Source organism: Pinus tabuliformis, chromosome J, assembly GCF_031772625.1.
Source record: "Pinus tabuliformis cultivar Carrire ecotype Pingquan chromosome J, CPIR1, whole genome shotgun sequence".
In the NCBI taxonomy this organism is placed as follows: Eukaryota; Viridiplantae; Streptophyta; class Pinopsida; order Pinales; family Pinaceae; genus Pinus; species Pinus tabuliformis.
In genome coordinates, this window is record NC_142295.1 from 906,033,862 (window position 1) to 906,042,974 (window position 9,113).

The following is a 9,113-nucleotide window of genomic DNA, read 5'->3' on the forward strand; positions in this document are numbered from 1 at the left end:
TACCAAGTCCATGGATGCAGGTCATCTTGCTGGAATTGGGCCACTTCTTTAGACCGTTGCAAATTATGAGATCCTCAGCACTACAGAGCTTGACTAGCTCCAACCCATACAAATTTTTCCCGAGGTTTTCAAAGCTCCTTTTGTACCTACTAGCCAGAGTAGGGTCTTCGTCTAACCAAAGAGGATTAGGGTTGGAATGATTGCTTAGAATAATAACTTGGTTGTTTGAAGTTCGAGCATTAAAGTCACCTATTAAAAGGATATTACAGTCATTCCTTAGGCTAGAAATATCATTCTATAAACCATTGTAAGGGTTAGTTTTATCTAGATTCTTATTCTTATAGAAGTTAGAATTGATGGGGGGAAAATAACATATTGCTATGTAGAACAATGTAAACTTTGAAACGGGAACTGATACTGTTACCCGTTTCGTAGAGATAGCAAAAAATTGACCCGATTTTGAAAAGGGGCGATGCAAAACACACATATTTTTTTTAGAGCATAGTTTTTGGCACTTTAAATAACCGATACGATTACTCGTTTCGTAGGGGTATTAAAAACGTGACTCGATTTTCAAAAGTGGTTAAACAGAATACACTTCTTTTTGTTGGGAGCATATTTTTGACATTTTAAATTTTCTTATGTATCAAATATAAATATTTGTTTTTAAATATTAGTGATTTTCATGCTGATTTTGAAATGTGCAGATGCAATGTGTTGACGAAGCATACCTTTTTTTCAGAGGACTTATTTTTCACACTTTAAAATTTATTATCTCCAATTTTTTTTTTTTTAAATTACAATTACTTAACAAATTTTCAAGTTGTTTTATTTTTCTTTTTTTAAATGTTGATTAGTTAAAAAACATAAATATAAAAATATATATATAAAAAAGACAAACCAAAAAAATAAAAAAGCTAAATTTTTTTTATCTCATAAACCATAAAATAATTTGGAAAAAAAAAACAAAATATATATATATATATATATATATATATATATATATATATATATATATATAAAGTTAAGTAACTAAAAATAGAAAAATTAAAAAAAACATTAAAAAAAACTAGGAAAAATAAATAAAAAATTTAAAAACAAACTAGATTAAAAAAAAATAGAGAATTAACCCAAAAAAAATTAAAAACTAGCAAAATTAATAGTAAAAACATTTAAAAAAAAAAAAAAAAAAACAAAAAAACTGAAATTACTAGAAAAAAAAACTAAAAAAATATGAAAATTTTAAAAATATATGCCTTTTAAATTAAAAACAAAAAACAAAATTGTTTTTTTATAAAAATTTCATAAATATTTATTTATTTATTTATTTTTTCTAAACAAATTTCTATGTTTTTTTATTTAAAAAAAATTATTAAAAAATTTCATTTTTTTTAAAATTTAAAATTTTTATTTTTAAAATTTTGTTTTTATATTTAAAAGAAAAAAAAAAAATTAACTAGCCCCCACCGGGCAGCGGCCGGTCGGCCGGCCGATTGTCGGAATCGGCCAGCAGCCCGCCCGCCGCCCGGTGGGGGCGCGGCCATGGGCGACAGCGATAAATAAGAAAAAAGTTATTTTATTATGTAAAATGTATAAAATTTAAAGAATCGCTACTCGTGTTTTATATAATAATCAAATTTATTGAAAATAAAGTTAATTTATTTTGTAAATTATATAAAACTTTTGTTATGTAATAAAATAAAATTAGTTGTAATACCATAATGTTACACACATGTGGTATTTATACTATTGCTTTAACCCCATATAATAGAAAAGTTATTGTATTATATACAATGTATAAACTTTATTTTAGGTAATAAAAAAGGTTAAATGTAAGACAATAATGTTATTTGAAGGTATAGCTTAACACCACAAGATATAGGGGTGTTAATATTATAGTGGGTGTTAATACTATATGAGATAAGTGTGCTAACATATGGTATTATTATACATTTATTTATTTTCATTAACATTTAATTAGTGAAAATAAAACTTATTTATTTTGTAAATTGTATAAAGCTTTTGTTATGTAATAAAATAAATTAATTGTAAAACCATAATATTATTCAAATGTAATATTTATATTATCATTTTAACACCACATAATATAACTAATATTAATATCTTACTCTAACAAAGTAACATTAATACCACCATTTTAACAAAGTAATATTAATATCACCACTTTAACATTAAGTGATATTAAATCAACTTAACCAAATGTAATATTTATACAATCACTTTAACACCACATAATACAACTAATATTAATACCCTATTTTAACAAAGTAATATTAATACCACTATTTTAACAAAGTAATATTAATATCACCACTTTAACATTAAATGATATTATATCAACTTAACCGTATATGATATAAAGTATTATAATTTGTGATTCTAAAATAAATTGACGTTTTTTTGAGTAAGTTTGATAGGATTACATTTTTAACATGTTTAATATATTATCTCAATCTTAGTAAAGAAATGAATTAGTGAGAATACAATATAACTAAATTCTTACTAAAAATATTAATTTTTTATATATATATATATAATTAATTAATTAATTTTTACATAAAACTTAAATACAAATAACAATTACATATTATATTTACTTTTAATTAAATATATTAAAAATAATTGGAAAAATAATTATTATTTTTCTAAATTTAAATTTAAAAAATACTTTATTATAATACCTTTAAACTTTTATTAAATTTAAACGATACCACAAGAATCAAAACATACGTATTCTTATTCATATAAAATATCAAATTATTTTTCACAAAATTAATATTATACATTCTTATAAATATATAAATCCAATAAAAATATATATTATATATTTTCGTTGTACATGCATTATTTATTTATAATTTCATTTATCCCACCCGCAAAACATGCAAATATGATAATGTACAAACTGTTGGAGCCTCTATCACCACTCCTATGATAAACTAAAACACAAAAAAATACCAAAACCTTTCTGTACGAGGAGGGCCCACAGCTCATATTTTTTTAATAAAGGTGAATGTAAATTGCAGCCCTTGCTTTTTCAAAAAGGTAGCTTTTGCGAAGATTCGAGAGACACGTCTCTTTGTGTGTTACATCCACTGAATACAGCAAAAACATTGGTTAATAATACAAATCTTTACTCAATTTCTCTAATTTAATGGTGGAGATGTTGTAATATAATGTAATGTTTTGTTTAATATTTAATATGATTAAATTATATAAAAATTAGTTAAAAGTGAAATAAAATAAATAATAGATATCATTTTTGGGATTCAACTGCGTTAAGTAAGTCATTCAAACGTATGACCATTTCCATGAGAGGTAGTCGTAACTGACTAATTTCTCATGATTTTTTGAATAGTTCACTTAGCACTCATTGCATCGGGTGATGCTCACAGGGGTGAAGAAGTGGGATTGAAACTAGTGAAATGTGGAGAACGAATCACATAGCATCAATCATCACTTCCGGGGCTAATATAATGCACTGCGTAAATCCCCCATACTTAAAATAAATAATATTTATTTTAATTAAAAATTTATAAGTATTGAGAGGGATCAAATATCTAGAGGGAAGGATCAAATATCTTGTTGTGACACTTTTAAATGTCTAGAGAGATCGAATATCTTATTGCTACACTCTAGAGTCTAGTATGGTAGAGATGTTATAATGTCATGTCTGTTTAACATTTAGGTTGTGTCAAATTACATAAAAATTAATGAAAAATTAAACTAAAATAATAAAACATAAAATTAATAATTATATTTATAATTAATAATTAAGCCAACCTAAATCCATCTTAATTTTCAGGATCAAATATTTTGAGATGCAAACCTCTTTTAGAGTGAAAAGAGATTTGATCCCTCTCGGCCCTTGGTAGATCCAAAGTTAAGATAGATTTAGGATGAGGATTTTATAAGTTGCATCAATTTTGGGTTGAAAGTATGCTTTAAAATTACATTATGCTTTGTTTAAAAGTTGTTTTCTTGGGATTTAAGGAAATAGGTTAATGGCCCAAGACCTAGAGGCATTTGGCAGGGGTGAAAGCCCATCCCCATATAAATTACAAGTGGGCATTGCTTTCTTTCAATCACATTGACAAGTGAATTTTTTTTCAATAACATCAACCAATAACACTGCAAATAAACATAGTAATCAATAATATGAATTCCTAGTAACTAATTTAACAACCAAATTATGATAAATTTTTCTAATATATAAAAATTTAAAAATTATAAATTGAATTATTCTAAAGATAATAACCAATAATATAAATGCCTAGCAACTAATTTAACAACTAAATTATGATAGTTTTTTTAATATATAAAAAATTTAAAAATTATAAATTGAATTATTCTCCGTGTGGATGTCTTACTACATACACTTATCTAGTGACATTTTTTATTTGTACATGGTACATATTCAAATGCTAAAAAATTACAAAAATTTAAAAAAAAATTAGGGTCCAAAACATTGTACTGTGAAGAAGTGATAGATTCCGTACCTTATACCTTGACAATGCAAAGTTCCCTACCTAATACCTTGACAATACAAATATCTGAAAAATGTTTCTGGCTGGCCGGTTTTGCGGTACCTGTACACCCATTTGTCCACATGGAAAGTCCATCCATTCATTATTCACACCATATTCACGTCCTTTTTCGGGACCCACGAAGATTATTTATGAGTATACCGATGATTTCGGGTGTCTGAGCTTTCGGTGCGGAATGCGGTACAAACACTTCGGACAGCACGACACCACATTCCCAGAAATCACCTCAGAAATGACCTCGGAATGTGCGGGCCATTGCACTAAAATCTCCTCCCGAGTTCCCAGGTGTGTAAATATTTTATTTACCATAGTTAAAAAAAAAACAAATTGAAGGATGGTGATACTATCTGTTGCATAAATTAATATTTTTTTTAGTAAACGAAAATGAGAAATGATTTTCCTAGTAACAGGGATATCATGTAACTTCTGAGGAGAGAAGTGAATATAAAAAAAGAAACAGTTGCAAACCCTAATTGCCCCCCCAACCGTGGGATGGCTTCCAGGAAAAGGGAGGAGGGGGGGGAGGGGGGAGGGGGGGGGGGAACTGTGCTGTAGAGGACGGGCAGTAAGGAAAAGAAAATGGGCTTACTATGTCTGGTGATGATCAGATGGTAAGGGCGCAGAGCGCGTGCAACTTGTAAAACACTGTTAGTCTTTGAGCAAGCTAGGGAGGAGATTGGTCTCGAAAGATAATCTCGTGGTCACGTGGTTGACTAGTTGCAGTGAATAGAGGTGACCTCTTTCTTTGGGATCACTTACAGGAAACAACACAGGTATGAGGCACTAAACTGAAACTAGAAATGTTTATTTCTCTGAGATACAGTTCTTCCTAGGATTATAAAAGAAACAATGAGAACAAGTATTTTCTATATAATTAGGATCTGGATTCTAGAAGGGTAATAGTAGCGGTAAGCTGTCAAGAAGAGGGTTGATCTCAGTGAGAGTTTTACATTTAACTGTTTCTATTTTAGGCAATTTTCTTCCGGTTGGAAACTGAGACATGTATAGTTAAACACTGGCATTATTAATAATTGTTAAGGGTTCACAGTGTGACTCTGTCGTGAGTTGAACATTCTAATTACATTAATCAGTTTCGTGCATTTAGAGAATGAAAGAAAATAAAGCCTTAGGGAGACATTTCGAAATTAGACTATCTGTTCTGAGGATCAATAGTAAACCATACTGTGGAAACACCGTGGAAATATTAGACAGACCTGAGAATACGAAAGAGAACAGAACTTATTCTTACGTAGAACTAAATTCCAGTACTAATTTTGATGACATGCAACACGCTAAGGCTGAGCATTTCTTGAACAAAAAAAATTAAAATAATAAAGCAGAGAAAGCCATCGGTCATCTCGTTTGTGAGCGGCGAGCAACCTTAAGATATCACCAATCGAATGCGAAGCTTATCGCAAGTTCATTAGGGTTTGCAGGCTTATTTCTCCTATTGTATTAAATATAGGGTTAGAAACACTATAGGTGCGACAGGATGTATGCCCCCTGAGTAGCGTTTGAACTGCGAGTGAACACAAGAAAACTTGGGGTTTGAAGCAAGACTGTGTATCTTGGTTGGGTAGAGCTTGAAACCCTTCAGAGCTTTAACTCTTCCATATTAAAACAACGATAAGAATCAAGTAGAGTATAATTGCTATCAAAAAAAAAAAAAAACTTAAGACTGTGATTCTGAGGAGAAGAGTCTCAGAGCTTCTCAATCTGAATGTGCACGCAAGTGGTAACATGTCCAACCCAAGAGCCGAATACATAGATCATCAAGAAACTGTACATTTATTTGAATGCTAAACAAAATGCATTATATAATCAACGCTGGTCGAGACCAAGTCTTTAGAAAAGAAAGCTACATCCAGATTTCCAGCACAGACAAGTCCGCGGTGCTATAGTCTTTAAACATAAATAAAACAAAAGAGACAGCTATGTCTATAAAACCAATAGACCTTCATGGTAAATACAAAAAAACAGTAAAGAGGAAAAATGTCCCGCAAGCATAATGTGCACAGTTGTGCAATAAGATAATACAACCACAATGTCCCAACAGTGAAGCTCAAGAAGGACGCCAAATTCTATTATCATTAATAAATAAGTCATACATGCCATTCAATGGAAACCTGGAGCCTATGAATGGACGTAATACCCTCCACTCCAATATCTAACTGAATATATAACAAAACCTGGAAGGGCTACCCTTCATCGAACACATGAAAACCTCCGAAGAACAATCAGTCGAGGCCTCGGCCGAAAGGCTTTTTCATACCTGGAACCCTAATCACGCTAAAGGAGGGTTTCCTTTAGACAAGACTAGGCCACCACATGAGGGACAGGCACCCAGCCTACATGAAAGCAAGCCACGCAAACATAGTTAGACAACTGTGGGTATGCAAGCAAACTGTAGTAGAAATTTAGAAGAAACCAACTTTGTTTTGACAAGGACTTACCCGTTTAAGGTTGAGTCTCCAAGCGTAAGAACAACTCTTTCCGGCGCTGTAGGAAGCCCTCAAATACCTGCAGCTCGCATGAGCCATGAACGAGATAAGGGTTCTTTCAGTGGTATCGAAGTAAGCCTTTAGTTAAAAGGAAACAAAACAAACAAAACTCTGCATCACCTGATTACTTGTAGGGATTGGGTGCCAAATCCACCGGCAATTGAGTAAGGGTCTGATGGGTCTGCTCTCTGGAGCTGCAATGCATGGACCGAACCAGAGCAGGCTCCGCAAGGAGCTGCCCATCCGAATGAGCACCGTCACCAAAGCATCCGATAGATTAGGTTGAAAACCCGCGAATGGTTGCCACCGTTGGATGGCAGAGGGCGATCACCACCGTAGATGAGGCGGGAAATACCAAGCAAGCAGAGGACTGGACAGCCTACCCGGCCTCGTACAGAATAGAGTGGGCAAGATTAATTACACACGAAAACAGATAAGGAAAGCCATGTGATATCGAAAGAACAAAAGGGAAAGCTACCATTTGTCCATTTGCCACGTGGACAAACATGCGAGTTACCAAATCGATGAATTAAATAAATTTCATAGTCAGTACATTCAGTACATAAACAAAATTCAACGCTGCATGTCAAGGTGTGCAATTGATGGAACTATGTGGGTTCCAATAGTTGCATGAATTTATAACTTTATCGTGTAAACCCCGATAACTTGAAAACCATTAAAAAAAAATTACTCGGGATTGGAACCATGACAAGTGGTATCAGAGCCCAGTTACAAAAACTGTGGCCTCTGGGAATTGAAACTGCCAGAAAAATTGTGTACATACAATTTATTTTGTCTCTATTGAGTAGTTAAAGAAAAACAGATAATGTGTTGACCCTTCCTCTGTTACTTGTCTTATGTTAAGCACAGGAAAACAGAAGACTGACAATATGAGGAGAGCAAACAGCGCGTCACGCAGGGTTGTGGTGGGTCAGGCACCTGCGATTGGTCCTAAAAATAACCTCGAATTATGGGTACAACTTGGAGAGGAGGCTCGCAATACCAATCTAGCAATTTTGGAGATAGTACAAGAGTTGAAAAATGAAATGGCCCGACTACGGGAGGATAACGCAAGGTTAACTATGGAACATGAGAGGATTATAAAAAGCCTATCTGACAAACAGAATCAGTAGCCACCGAATCCCAGCGCTGAGTAACAAAGACTGTAAGAAGAGTAGAATCACCACACAAAACCCGAAGAGTCAGAAGGAAGGGAGGAGGAACGCTCTGATAATGCTTCCGAACAGTAGACATCCAAAAGGCAATGGATAGAGTTGCAAGGGGAATTCCGTAAAATCAAATCGCCACACTTTGATGGAGAACAGGAAGAAGCAGCTGAGGCCTGGTTAATTAATATGAACAAATACTTCCAGCTATATGAATACGATCACAACCTCAAGGCGCATTTGGCCATTTTCCAATTACAGGGAAAGCCCACCCTGTGGTGGGAAGAAGTTAAGATGGTAAGAGGAGTGAGTGAACAGAATATCACTTGGGAAAAATTTCAAAGATACTTTAAGGAAAGGTACCTAACCGAGTGCTTCTATGACGAGAAGGCAAGGGAATTTCATGACCTGTGGTTGGGGCAGCAAACTATGGACGAATTTGTCACTCGTTTTACTTCTTTGCACCGTTATGTGCCTTATATTAGGGAGGAAAAAGCTAAAGTACAGAGGTTTGTCAGTAGTTTACCCTTAAGTATGAGGGAAAGAATCGAATTTGACAACCCAAAGACGATGGACGAGGCCATACGTAAAGCCCGAATTTGCTACCAACAAAGCAAGCAGAAGGGAGAAATATTGGGTAAGAAATCAGTCGATAAGAAAAGCAGCAAGCTGGCTGGAAATACTAAAGGTAATCGAGGTGGTGGTAACAAAGGATTCGCCAAGGGGCAAAATAGCAGAAACTTACAGAAGAATCCGCTCCAATTAAAGCCTCCCATTGAGTCTAGAACCAATGAACAACCCGGGAAAATAGACAATGAAGGGACAGCAAGGCCTCCAGTGCAATGTTGGGGCTATGGTGGACCCCATTACGTGAAAAA